The sequence below is a fragment of the Asparagus officinalis genome, chromosome 6, assembly GCF_001876935.1.
Source record: "Asparagus officinalis chromosome 6, Aspof.V1, whole genome shotgun sequence".
In the NCBI taxonomy this organism is placed as follows: Eukaryota; Viridiplantae; Streptophyta; class Magnoliopsida; order Asparagales; family Asparagaceae; genus Asparagus; species Asparagus officinalis.
In genome coordinates this window covers 34,102,534-34,117,730 of record NC_033799.1, presented here as the reverse complement: position 1 = coordinate 34,117,730, position 15,197 = coordinate 34,102,534, and positions in this window count along the sequence as shown.

Genomic DNA, 15,197 nt, shown 5'->3' with positions numbered 1-15,197 from the left:
GCCTATTTATAGGCAACCAGATCTGTGCATTTGGCACAGATCTGGGCGGCCACCTCAGGGTGGCTCGGCTCATGCCGAGCCACCCCAGGGTGGCTCGGCCCATGCCGAGCCACCCTGAGGTGGCTCGGCCCAGTGCCGGCCACCCAGAGGTGGCCGACACTGTTCCGTGCGCGGGCACAGTAAAGGGTGCCTATAAATAGGCCACCCCTTGTTCATTTGAGAGGGTTGGAAATTTTGGAGGCGAAGCTCTGTCGGATTCAAGACTCGAAACTTAAAAAAGATTGGAGCTTTGGGACTTCGGGGACTCACTCTTCCAGATCTGGTGCTCAGCGATCGTCAACGCCAAAAAAGGCAGGTGTTCGAGAGGACCGGATCTCAGATCTACGCAGACGTACTCCGGATCTAAGCTTGGTCTTAGATCCCGAGACTTGGACGATTGTTTCCTTGGTGAATCAATCCTCCCCGGCTATTATTTCCTTTGTGGAATAATACCCGTCGTACTGCTTAGATCTGATCGGATCTAGATCTCGCGGTGGTCCACGGATAAACCCCGGCGCAGGCAAAGAACCCACACAAAGCAAGAGACCGCAAAACAGGATCTTGCGATTCGTTCGACAAACAAGGATAAAAAGTTGTAATCTTTCTTTTATTTTATTTGACTTTCGTTGTAACCGGATCTTATAAAAAGACCGGATCTTTGTAACGCAAAAAGTTGTTATTCAAGAGTGTACAATGGAATCAATGAAGAAAGACACCATTTTTCTCTTGCTTTATGTGGGTTCTTTGCCTGCGCCGGGGTTGTTTGCCGTGGACCACCGCGAGATCTAGATCCGGTCAGATCTAAGCAGTACGACGAGTATTATTCCACAAAGGAAATAATAGCCGGGGAGGATTGATTCACCAAGGAAACAATCGTCCAAGTCTCGGGATCTAAGACCAAGCTTAGATCCGGAGTACGTCTGCGTAGATCTGAGATCCGGTCCTCTCGAACACCTGCCTTTTTTGGCGTTGACGATCGCTGAGCACCAAATCTGGAAGAGTGAGTCCCCGAAGTTCCAAAGCTCCAATCTTTTTTAAGTTTCGAGTCTTGAATCCGACAGAGCTTCGCCTCCAAAATTTCCAACCCTCTCAATTGAACAAGGGGGTGGCCTATTTTAGGCACCCTTTACTGTGCCCGCGCACGGAACAGTGTCGGCCACCTCTGGGTGGCCGGCACTGGGCCGAGCCACCTCAAGGTGGCTCGGCTCATGCCGAGCCACCTTGGGGTGGCTCAGCCTTGGCCGAGCCACCCTGAGGTGGCTCGGCTCAGGCCGAGCCCCCCCTTGGTGTTGGGTTCCGTCGTGTTTTCGTTCTATCTGTGATTCGGTTCTGTGGTTGATTTATCCAGACTTGTTTCGTTGACCTGATTTGGCAGTAAATCCGGATCCCGATTAGGCAGTAAATCCACTTCTGAATTTGAGTCCGAAACCGATCTTGATTCGATCGTGATTCGTCCGAGTATGCCCTTGGTTGGATGACTCGTTGACTCTTCAAACACTTGGCTTGATCCCGCACGCGAATGGACGTATTCCGTTGCTTGCGTGCGATTAGTCAATCTCGTTGCCTCGTTGGTTTGTCGGTTTGTGCCGAGCTGAGCTAAGGGACCTATAAGCAATTTTATATGCCTACAGATACCCCCTCCAAAGTATTTCAGTCTCGTTCTTTTATAGAAGAGTCTGGAATACTTTGGATATGCTTGTCCCAACCTTCAGTCGGTGTAAAGGGATCTTGGAATGACTTCCGTTCTTGATTCCTTCAATTCTCCAGGCTATTCGGTGCTTTGTCGAATGTCTGAAAGAGTTTCGGTGCTGCATTTATTGTCTGACCATTGTCGGAATTTTGAACTTTGAAGTCGGTTCCTGATTTAGCTGACCATCGATTGTTGGCGTCGAGTCTTTATCTGCAACGCGTTGTCCGGCGTCTTATTGTTTGAGTTATCCTTAAGAATATTTATAGAAAACATTCTCCAGGAACTTCTCAAAAAATTAGGGAACAGTTTATACTCATATACCTTATTGGAGTATTTAAGAAGCAGTTTATACTCGTATACTTTTCGGAGTATAAGAAGCAGTTTATACTCGTATACTTTTCGGAGTATAAGAAGCAGTTTATACTCGTATACTTTTCGGAGTGATAAGAAGCAGTTTATACTCGTATACTTTTCGGAGTATTAAGAAGCAGTTTATACTCGTATACCTTTCGGAGTATTAGTTCTTTCATTGCAATGCATTGATAGGCGTTGACCTAGGGTTACGCGTTGACCGGCGTTAACCCTAGGGTTATGAACGTCGTACGCTGAATTTTTGCTCGCAACGCGTTGACTGGCGTTGACCTAAGGTTACGCGTTGTCCGGCGTTGACCCTGGGGTTTTGACCGTCGCACGTTGACTTTTTGATCGCAACGCGTTGACTGGCGTTGACCTAAGGTTACGCGTTGTCTGGCGTAGACCTTAGGGTTTTGAACGTCGTATGTTGCTCAGGTCACGAGACCAACTAAAGAAGCTGATGCGTCAGTGACTCTCGTATTTATAGGATTTTTGGCAAATCCTCAGCCATCAACGGGTTTGATGCGCCTTTACCGACTACCGTTTGAGTCGGGCTAGCATGCGGATTGTTCAAGTCCGTTCCGCATGTGACGTTAAGCTAAAAGAGTTAACCCTTTTAGTGCTACGATATTGAATACGTAGACTTCGTCTTTCTCCTGTGAAAAGACTAAACAGCAACGTGTATCAGACGTTGACTTAGGATTTTTGGCAAATCCTCAGCCCTCAACGGATTTGTCATGCTTTTACCGATTACCGTTTGAATCGGGCTTACATGCGGATTGTCTTAAGTCCGTTCCGCATGTGACGTTGTGCTAAAGGAATGAACTCCCTTAGACTTGATGCTACGACTTCGAATACGTAGACTTCGTCTTTCTCACGGGAATAGACTACCCGGCGACGCGTGTTAGGCGTTGACTTTAGGATTTTTGGCTAACCCCAAGCCTTTAACGGATTTGATTAGCCTTTACCGACTACCGTTTGAGTACAGGCCAACTGTGCGTTTACAGGCCCAGCTGTGCGTTTTCAGCCTCAGCTGTGCGTTTTCAGCCTCAACTGTGCGTTTTCAGCCCAGCTGTGCGTTTTTCAGCTCCAGCTGTGCGTTTTCAGCCCCAGCTGTGCGTTTTTCAACCTCAACTGTGCGTTTCAGGTCCAGAAACGCACAGTTCGAGCCCAGAACGCTGTTTTCAGCGTTTAACTCGTTCAAGCACGATTTGAACGGTTCCAGAACCGTTTTCTCCCCAAGATTTTAGGGGATCACTACCCTATCATGGAGAGATTTATGGGGAGCAGTTAGACCCCATTAAACCCTCATTAAGGAGATATTTAAGGGGGCGGTTATACCCTTAACCCCCTATAAATACCTCAAAACTCAACTGAGTTCGGATCCTCTTTTTTTGGAGGGGGGGAGCTGACTTTTTGGGGATCCTTGATCGAGCATCTTGCCGCGTTCTGCAGCAACAAGGAGTTTTGGAGACCAGCAACAGGAGCTTCTTCCTTGGCTTATTAACCGAACTTTCGGTTCAAATCAACTCTTTTTCAAGAGTTCAAACTCGTTCAGAGTTATCAACTCGATCAGAGTTCAAAACCTACTCTACGAGTTCTTCTAAAATTCGTTCAGAGTTATCAACTCGTCAAGAGTTATTTCAAAACTTGCTACGCAAGTTCTCCACAGCGTCAAATCGTGAGGAGAAGACATCGTTCCAGTGAATCAAGACGTTCGGATCGTCAACGAGAAGCAAACTCGACGCGAGCATTCGAGGGAGGCATCTCATCGCCACCGTGAAGAACCCAGAATTAAACAAAGGGGAGAATCGAATTCATTCTCCTCTCTTTTGTAATCGGAATCCAAATTGTAATTGATTTTGAGAGGAATACAAGTCAAATTTTTCTTTCATTGTCTTTTTACATCAAATTTCCACCAAACAAAAGATTATCTTTTGTTTGTTGGAAATTTGTAGTAAAAGAAATAATGAAAGAAAAATTTGACTTGTATTCCTCTCAAAATCAATTACAATTTGGATTCCGATTACAAAAGAGAGGAGAATGAATTTGATTCTCCCCTTTGTTTAATTCTGGGTTCTTCACGGTGGCGATGAGATGCCTCCCTCGAATGCTCGCGTCGAGTTTGCTTCTCGTTGACGATCCGAACGTCTTGATTCACTGGAACGATGTCTTCTCCTCACGATTTGACGCTGTGGAGAACTTGCGTGGCAAGTTTTGAAATAACTCTTGACGAGTTGATAACTCTGAACGAGTTTTAGAAGAACTTGCAGAGCAAGTTTTGAACTCTGATCGAGTTGATAACTCTGAACGAGTTTGAACTCTTGAAAAAGAGTTGATTTGAACCGAAAGTTCGGTTAATAAGCCAAGGAAGAAGCTCCTGTTGCTGGTCTCCAAAACTCCTTGTTGCTGCAGAACGCGGCAAGATGCTCGATCAAGGATCCCCAAAAAGTCAGCTCCCCCCCTCCAAAAAAGAGGATCCGAACTCAGTTGAGTTTTGAGGTATTTATAGGGGGTTAAGGGTATAACCGCCCCCTTAAATATCTCCTTAATGAGGGTTTAATGGGGTCTAACTGCTCCCCATAAATCTCTCCATGATAGGGTAGTGATCCCCTAAAATCTTGGGGAGAAAACGGTTCTGGAACCGTTCAAATCGTGCTTGAACGAGTTAAACGCTGAAAACAGCGTTCTGGGCTCGAACTGTGCGTTTCTGGACCTGAAACGCACAGTTGAGGTTGAAAAACGCACAGCTGGGGCTGAAAACGCACAGCTGGAGCTGAAAAACGCACAGCTGGGCTGAAAACGCACAGTTGAGGCTGAAAACGCACAGCTGAGGCTGAAAACGCACAGCTGGGCCTGTAAACGCACAGTTGGCCTGTTTCAGGCTAAAAACGCACAGTTGAGCCCATAAACGCACAGTTGAGCCGTAAACGCACAGTTGGCCTGTTTCAGGCTAAAAACGCACAGTTGAGCCCATAAACGCACAGTTGTGCTGTTTTAAAGATTAACTCTGCGTTTCTAGATTGAAAACGCAGAGTTGAGCCTGTTTAAAGGCTGAAAACGCACAGTTGTGCTGTTTTAGCGATTAACTCTGCGTTTTGATGTTGAAAACGCAGAATTGAGCATGTGCGCTTTGACTCTGTAATGCAGAGGCGAACCTTAGGCGGGCTTGGCGGGCTTCAGGCTAAGTCCAATGTTCTGATGAAGTTCAGTCTTGCAGACGGACCTCAGAACATAATTTGCTGCGAAGAACAGGTCATAACTTTCAAACCGTAAGTCGGAATTAGACGAATTATATATGAAAATCGGCTATCTCGACGAGACGGGGCCATCCGAACCGAGCCGAAGGCTTCGGTTTGCTTCCTCCGTTTTGCCAAATTCCTTACGGTTTGAGAGATATCTGCATTTTAATATGAAGAGACCGTCAATTTGTAGTCTCTTTTGCTAGAGCTTTGCACAGATCGTCCTCTTGTAATCTTCGTCTTGGCTCCTTGAAAATATGAGAGTCGTCAGGTTGTAACTCCCGATGTTGATTGTGAATGCTGTTGAATTGGGGCCTTCATTAGTTGTTGTGAAGGTCGTCAGATTGTAACCTTCTACGTGAAAGTCCTCAAATTGTAACCTTCTGGAAGTCGTCAGATTGTAACTTCCATCATTGGTGTTTGATGGGGGATCAACTATCTATTGTGATTTTTAGACAGCCTACAGTAGGCTTCTTTGCTGTTGTTGTCATTGGACCCTTGCCCTTCTCCGTTGTTGCATCCTGCTCAGAAACAGTTTGAGACTGTTTACTTCCACCACTTTTGAAACTCGTGTGTAACCCGTCGGAAGCTGCCCATGATCCTTTACTATTTCGTCAGAGTTGTCGCTCCACCTTCTCGGCTAGGCTAACTATATCTGCTAAGGTATAGGTCTGTTGTAGAGATACACGATCCTGAATTGCCATCCTTAATCCCCCTGTATATCGAGACATCTGTTGGGCCTCGCTCTCGTTCAAGTTGTTGCGGGATGACAGCCGATAAAATTCCTGCGTGTACTCATCCACGGTTCTTCCACCTTGCTTATAATTTTGGTACTGCCCAAATAATACTTGTTCATAATCACTTGGCAGAAAACGGGCTCTCAGTAGCTTCTTCATCTTCTCCCACCTTTTGACCTTCGGTTTCCCTTGATGAGATCGATTCAGACAAACAGATTCCCACCAAGCTGAAGCTCCACCTTTGAGTCGGTAGGCCACCAATTTTACCTTACGTTCTTCTGGGATCTCCATATACTCGAAGAACCTCTCTACTTCTGCAATCCAGTTGAGGAACTCTTCATTGTTCGTTGAAAGATGGCAGATCCATCTTCATCTTGAAACCTCCAACGTCATAATTATCCCTTCGTCGTCGGTCTTTACGATAACCACCATGGCTTGGGGGTGCATAATGATCTTCCTCGCTGTCGGAATCTTCATACGAAGTCCTCTCACGTTGTTGGCGACCATCAACGCGATTTCAATCTCCTGTCATGTCCAGACGCTCTACTGCCATAGCTAGTCGCTCCATGACAGTCTTCATCTGATTGACATCGGCATTTAGCATGTCGAACTCAGTTCGAGAGATATGGGCTTCATCACCTGCCATCGGATCAGAGGAACAATGCTCTGATACCAATTGACGCAGCGCGGAAGTGATAACCTCGGAATCCACCAAGGGTGTTCTCTGAATCCACAAGATCTTCGAATCCACGAAGAACTTCGAGTCCACGAATAAAATATTGAAGAAAAATAAAATTTTATTAATCAAAAGTTATGCCTCTAGGGCTTACAAGACTCTTCTTAAATAGAAAAAGAAACAAGACTCCTACAAGGACTCTAATTCCTACAAGGACTCACAACTTACCAAAAATAGTAAAGAATTCCTAAAACATTAAAACTCCTAAAAAGACTCCTTATTATTAGGAAAGTCCTCCGGTCAAATCTGAGATCAAATCGGATTTGTTTCCTAAACAAAACAGACTCCTAAAATATTATAAAAATAGTAAAAAACGGATAAAAATACAAATATCTCTCAAACTGTAAGGAATTTGGCGAAACTAAGAACGCAAACCGAACCCGAGATGGCTCTGTCTCATCGAGATAGTCAATTTTCATATATAATTCATCCAATTCCGACGTACGGTTTGAAAGTTACGGCCGTTTCTTCGAAACAAGTTATTTTCTTCGACCAGGCCCGCATTTGGGCTTGCGACTGTCCCACTTTGACATAAACGTATCTGCTAAGTGTTCTACATCACTATGAGTCACTAGTGTTATAGTGAATGTTATGATTTAAACATTTCACTATTAACTTTCACGTAATACTTTTCTCTCATATTAAAATTGAAAGAAATGTGTAATTCAAATGCAAACTAAGAAATATTCATTTTATTTTTCTTTCTATAATAAGTTTGTATTACATCTAATACTTCTAATATCTAATATCTAATTTAATACTATTATAAAAGTGTGTTCGTAAATTAACACATTTCACCTGAAAAGCCCTCCAATTATGCTAAAATGCATACATGCACACATAAATTACATACATACATACATACATAAGTCATATACATACATATATGAATCATACCCCTTTATATTCTTTTCATAACCCCCAATTAAGATAAATGTAATAAGTATATCTTCTACACACCCTTTATATTCTTTTCATAACCCCCAATTAAAATAAATGCAATAAGTACACCTCTAAGTTGCATATCCACTATCATTAGAGAATTCAATGCAACTGAACCATTTTTTCTACATGATAATGTATAAATCTGAAATTGGAAACTTATTACAAATCCAAATCTATTTCATAACTCAATTAAATAAATATTCAATTAATTTCTTAACTTTTTATCCCTCTAGCACATGTTTGGCACTCTACTTTGCAATATCCAGAATCTGAACCGATCAATCATCCATAGTGTAGTAAGTATACTCGGCAGCCTTAACAAAAGTTAAGTGCTCTAGTTAATCACAAAACCCCCATGCCCTATATAACCCGTGGCCCTACCCTCAACTCCTCACAACAAAACTCACTTCAAATCATACTCCCTTTAAAAGTAAGAGTTTGAGAAAAACTTTCCCTAGACAAAAGTATCATTGATCCTTTTGCTTATTACTTGTTATCTTATAATAATTAGTATGTTTAATTAGAATAGTTAAAATGTATTCATAGTTTATTTAAAAGTATAGTCGTTAGTTAAAATCCCTATCATCAAACAAGCTTCTATCCTATCACATGGACTTACTTTACACATGGCCGGTTATTATGCCACCTTTATGCTTACAACCCTCCTAATAGAAAGTTTAAAAGATAAATAATTACCTATGTTTATTGGGAAAACTGAAGAAGAAAATTGGAGAATTGAATCTGTATTATTCTCTCTAACAGACTTAGAAAAAGAATTAATTACATTTTCTTAATCCAAATTTCTCTCTAACTAGCTTAGAAAAAGAAATTACAATCTTCTTGATCGGTTTCCCAATTTACAAAAGAGAGAAAGATCGACGGAGACCATTCTCTTTGTTTAACCTCGATTCTTCTTGGTATCGATGGAATGTCTTCCTTGATGTTCGTGTCGAGTTTGCTTTTCGTTGACGATCTGAACGCTTCACCTCATGGAACGTTTTCTTTGCCTCTTGGCTCGAAGTCTTGGACGAACTTGCATGGTAAGTTTGAAACTCTGAACGAGTTATGGAACTCTAAGTGAGTTTAACTCTATAGAAGAATTGATTAATTTAACCGAAAATCGGTTTGTAAGCCAAGGTTGATGGAAGCTCCAAAGATCTCTGTTGCTGAAGGACACTCCCAGACCTCAAAGAACACAAATGTCGATCTTTTTTTGGTGATCTTTGATGCAAAAAAGCTGATCAATTTTTAGATCAATTGGAGATCCTGAACTCAATTGAGTTTTTCGCCATTTATAGGGGATTAAGGGGTGTAACCGCCCCCTTAATTCGCTCCTAAGTGGGAGATTGATCCACTCAAATCATGGGGAAATGGTTTTGAAACCATTCAGGTTATGTTTGAACGAGTCAAATGCAAGAATTACGTTCTGGGCACGAATTCTGTGTTCTGGACCTGGAACGTAGAGTTGGGAACAAGTTCTGCGTTTTGACTCTGGAATGCAGGCACGAACTCTGCGTTTTGAGTCTGAAACACGGCCACGAACTCTGCGTTTTGAGTCTGGAACACGGCCACGAGCTATGCGTTTTGAGTCTGGAACACGGCCATGAGCTCTGCGTTTTGAGACTGTAACGCGGCTATGAACCCTGCGTTTTGCTTTGAAGAGACCATCAACTTATACACTCTTCTGTTAGAGCATTGTGAAGTTGGTCATCTTGTAACCTTCGTCTTGGCTCCTTGAAAATATGAGAGTCGTTAGATTGTAACTCCCGATGTGAATGCTATTGATTAGAGCTTTCATCGGTTGTTGTGAAGGTTGTTAGATTGTAACATTCATCTATCTACGCGAAAGTTTTCAAATTATAACCTTCTGGAAGCTGTCAAATTATAACTTTCATCATTGATGTTTGATAGGAATTAGCTATCTGCAGTAATTTTTAGACAGCCTACAACCTATATAAAAAATTTCATCTAAGTCCTCCAAACATTTTATTTATAAATTAAAAGTTAGTCAATCCACTTTGCTATAAATATCATCCTCACTCATGTTAGTCCACAATCACCAAAAAAGGACAAAATTTCCACCTAACATTGCAAAATTTTTTATTTAATTTAATTTCTTAGAAGATTCATTTTTATTACAGTGGGTATTTAGATCATTTCATATATTCAAAGTAACACTACCAATTATATTTACATAAAAAGTGTAAGCTGGAGGGGGGGTTATGAAAAATCCTAGATTTTGGGGAATTAAAAAATCCACCAAATTTTGTATTTATAAATTAAAAGTTAATTGATCCACTTTGCTATAATATCATTCTCGCACATGTCACAAATAAAAAAGGATAAAGTTTCCATATAAAACTCTACACTTTTTTTTTATAAATTAAAAATTAGTCCAAATTTAATTTATCAGGAGATTTATTTTCACTTCATTGGGAATTTGGATTATTTAATATTTTGAAGTAATACCATCAACGAGATTTACTAAGAAAACTTAAAATTAGGGAAGTTTGATGAGAAATCCTATTTTGAGGGGGTTAACTCAAAATTTCAAAGATGAGAGGGGCTATTACAACACCCCCTAAACTAAGGGAGTTTCTTTAAAGTAAAATAGTTAAGATGGTTTTTCTAAGCACCATAAATGGCTCGAGATATCCTTTTACTGTTTGGGATATTTTATAATTTTGGGTCTTTTATATTGCAATTGATGCGGATTATAATAAAAAGAGAAACAAGAAAAATGTGTTTTAGCTAGGTTCTTTGCTGCATGCCTATGGAGCGTCTATCTTGTACTCCGTTGACGATCCGACTAAGACAATATGTCTCTTACTGTTGACATCTAACTTAGTTGCTTGGAATATAACAATATTCTCTTAGAACTAAAGTCATGCGTGTGTGGGGTTTTTGATCTCTCTGTTGGTGTATAAGTATCTGTGAGAGAGAGAGAGAGAGAGAGAGAGAGAGAAAGAGAGAGAGAGAGAGAGAGAGAGAGTCAATGGCTTTTAATTATGGATTAAGTGGTCATTAAAATAGAAGATAGTGGGAGAGTAGTTGTCCCCTTAAAAATAGCTCTCAAACAGCTAATTGATGAAGTTTGCTGAAGGCGTTTAGGCAAGGCTCACTCGGATGTAGGTGAGCTATCTTCTAAGCCGTGGGTGGTGTGGCCCACATGGGTAACTATGGGCAAAGTTCGCTAATTAATTTGTTAGGAACTTCGCTAGTGAGTTTGAATTTAGCATAAAATTTGACTTGCGATTTTGGCCGACTCAATAACGCCTTTCAACTTGGCCTAAAGTCTGAATTGGGACTTGCTAATGTCAATTATCTAACAACGCGTTTATATATGGATTAAGAAGGTTAGGGTCCTTAATCTCCTTCAAACAACTAGTTCTTGAATCGAGATTCCTATCCTTTAACACGAAGAACACGTAAGAGGTCGGAATTGGGATCTCTGATGGTTCCTCTGACAATCAAGTCAATAGAGAGCGTGAGTGGGAAAGAAGAAGAGTTAGGTATTCAATTTTTTATCAAGAGATTGCTTACTCTTAGCAGTGGACAATAGCTTCCTTTTATAGAAGATCTAATGGGTAGATGGGTAATTTCAGTCGAGTCAAGCTAGTGGCTCAGTTGTTATATGCTTTACATGTATCGGCTGCAAAGGGGGATGAATCACTCAGGTATTTAATGTGAGGGTGATATCTTGTGCACAGTGCTGACGAAGTCTGATGAGTTATAAAGACTTTTAGGGTTGGAGAAATAATGACTCTGATCATTCATATAATGTAATGGCAATCGACTATCGGCAGGCCCGAGAACACATTGTCTTCTATCTCGGATCTCTGGAGGTCAAGAAGTACTGCATTTTTAGTCATCCGCAAAAGTTGTCGACCTGAAGGGTTAAGTGCTAAAGGGAAGTGGGGTCAACTTGGATGGTAGATAGAATGAGGACGCCTCTTGTCTCTATCTTGTGAGGAGGTCGATAAGTACTGCCTTTTTAGTCAGACTCAAAAATTGTCGACTTAGAAAGGGTGCTAAAGTTGCTCAAGTCATCCCTTCTAAAGTATAGCAGATTAGGTATCTAGTTAAAATGAGGCACATGTCAGCTTCTCATTAGGGATTAACACTGAGCCGTTTTCATGATACAATAGGAGTCTACCCACTCTTGCCTTGGTTGTGTTGGGTCGAGGTGAGCTATGTGATAGAGTTCACATGTTCTATTAGGAGAGCTTCACTACAGCTTGTTGTGGGCTTGAGTTTGGGCCTATTTGAAGTGCTTAGTCCATGAGCATTCACTTTTTGGCTCTAAGCTGAACATTGGCCTAGATGGAATATATTATAACTGTATATAAGACCCTCTCCCTAAAGTTTTTAACATATTGTATTTGACTTGTAGCAATGATTGAAATATTTTGGGTAATGGGTAGAGGTGTGCTATTGAATGTAGCTTAAGTCATCTTGTTTGGGTTGAAAATTATTTCCAATCTACTTGGTTGCCAGAAGTGTACTATTAAACATGACTTTATTTGCTATAAATTTGTGTTGAAGGCTCAATGATGTGTGTACTCCTCCAATTCTATTTGTGGCGTGAAGTTTACTTGCCCTAATATTGAGGCAAAGTTGAGAATCGATGAAGTTTGGCTAATTTTGGATATCAGCGGGATTCACCTTACTTTGAACTGTGTAAGCGAAGTTCTTCGATTAGGGACGTTCGCTAACTGATGATGGTTGTTGAGATTACACCTTTAGATTCGCACCGTGATCTATGGCTAAGATCTCTTGATTGAAGATTCATGAGATCCGCTATAGATCTAACCGAGTTTTAGACTAAGATTTAGCCTCTTTGTTCGATCCAATCAAATCTTAAAAGATTTGATTTATTTAGAAGATTGATTTAGAGAAGGCTATAAATTGTGATATTTCCTTTACAAATTCTTCATCTCTATCTCCTCAACATCTACGTCTCCATCGCTTAGATCAGAGATGATCCTCAATAGAGGAGCTGAAATAAAATAGCTCCAACAAGAGCTTGTCCAAGTAGGGTGCAACCAAGCGGATGAACTCCGCATACTCCAACGACTGGTGGACTTACTATTGGCCGAGAAGGCCATGCTCAAGTAGATAGTTGAGAATTAGTTGAAGGCCTGGGGCCAGTTGAATTGCTATAAAGACACTTGGAACTTCAAGTGTCATGATATGCATAAGACCGTTTGTTGACTAAGATGGTGGTTGAAGAAAGATCTTTGGAGCTCTATAAGCAAAGACTCTGACAATGATTAGGTTTCACAAATGTGAACCTAAAATGTAATTAGACGTCATGTGGCTGTCTCAGATTTAACGTCAAAATTTGGTGCAAGAATGTGCTTCTTCCTCTTGATATGCCTCCCTTAGAGGGACATAGGCAATTCTTGTTCAATAGCTTTCTTCTCCTCTCATGGCATAAGGTCTTGGGAGAAATAAGTAAGGGCTATTTTTCTGCACAGGGAGAAACTTAACTCTTCAAGTTCTTGAGATCGGAGGAACAGGGGCTCTGTAGCTTGGTTTAGCTCGCTTATGTTCCTCAGCCATCACATTATCCATAGTTAGAGGGCAATAGCAAGTAGCGATAAATACTCATCATTTCTATAACTGGATAGTCTGAATGTCGCCTTTATGTAGTAGAGTATTTGATTAATAAAAATAAACTTCTGACATTGTTCATCTTTATATGTTTGATCTGTATGAACTTTACTTTTGCGGTGGACTTGAACTATGCATGGAGTTGTTGTGTTAGAAGTGAAGCTCATGCTTCCTTATGTCAGTGAGAGTTGAACTGGAGTTCGCTAGGTAGGGTGTCAAATAGATTGGGTTAGAATTTTCTCAATTTGGAGACCTGGTGAAATTTGTCGTATCATTATGGCAAAGTTAACTTTAGCGCCCAAGTGATTAGGGCAAAGTTTGCTCTTAGGAAATAGTCGGCTGGGCAGATCTTAATAAATCGGTTAAGCGAGGCTTAGCATTTTTTGTTACGTGGGACTCATTATGAGGATTTAAAATTTGAATTCTCAATTTCTATGTCTTAAATTATGGTACATGTTGTCTAGAGTGGAATTCTCGGTGAAGTTTAAAGCAAGAATCTTTGGCGAAGTTCAGGGTGAGATTTACAATGAAGCTATAATCTTCGGTAAAGTTCGGGGTCAGCCTATAAATAGAGTTATTTACTTTCTTTCTTCTTCACTTTGATTTTTAAAACCCTAACTTTCTTAAAACCCTACTTTTCTCAAAATCCACCAAAAATCTCTAGACTAATTTTTTGATGTCTCCTTGTTGTGCAATCTCAAGAGCATGAGGTGCTGCTAGGGGGACTCGCCAGTCAAGGACTAATGATACACTAGCGTAGTTAGAGATGGTTGTGGGTAAGCTTTGAACCCATCCATGGTGATCTTCGGATCTACCAAAACACAACCCCAATCAGGCTTCAAATAGTTCCCTTGGCCATTTAAAATTTATTCACTGTCAAAGGTGCCATTTTTACGACCACTCGTGGTCTCATCGACAAGCGTTTATCATCGACGGCGAAGCTCTATCAGCAACCATCAATGGAGCTTGATTCGACAAGCTTTGCATCTTAGGTGAAACTCATTGTTGTTAGCCTTTTTAGCTTCTGGAGTGAACTTTGTTTGGGTAGGGATTATGATTTATTTTGAGAAATTTTTGCTTGAGCGAGGTTTGCCAATCTGATTTGAGTGACCTTTATTTAAGTGAGGTTCGTCAATCACTACCTTTGTCTCAGCCTTTGAGGGGGGCAAGAAGTGATGCCTTTCATCTTAACCCTTGAGGGAGACGAGAAGTGACATCTTTCACCTCAACCCTCGAGGGAGCAAGAAGTTGGCACGTCTGGGTCGAGTTGGTTTGTAGTCGGCATAACATCTTCTAATTTGTTTTTGCTTCCTTTTGTGCAATTTGCTTGTTGAAGGAGCATGTCAATCGTCACAACCATTTTGGGCATGATGAGACTCATGACTCTGAAGTGAGGTATGTTTTTGATGGGCACATCCCTTTGTACCTAGAGAGTAGTAGCTAAGAAGGGATTGATACAATACAGGTGGGAGACTATCAAACTCTACAGGAGGTGATCGCATATACCAAGATCTCCATTCCTTAAGAGGATTCGTCAGAGAAGTCTAACTTTTGCTTGGGGATAGTAATCCCAATGACACCTTCATATTTAATTGGCTAAAGGAGCACTAGTACTATACCCAAGGGGATCGCCGCTACTATCTGCTAGTGATAAAGAATCAAGTGTCCTTTACATACTTGCATCATCTTGTCGTACCTCACCTAATGTGTTTCACCCTCACTAAAAAAGAAAATATTGTGAAGGTGAGCTCTTTGAAGTATGTTGTGACCTCCATCAGGAAGAGCCATTCAGGATTAACATCATAGGTTTATGTCCAGGCTTTGATAACGAGGACGCC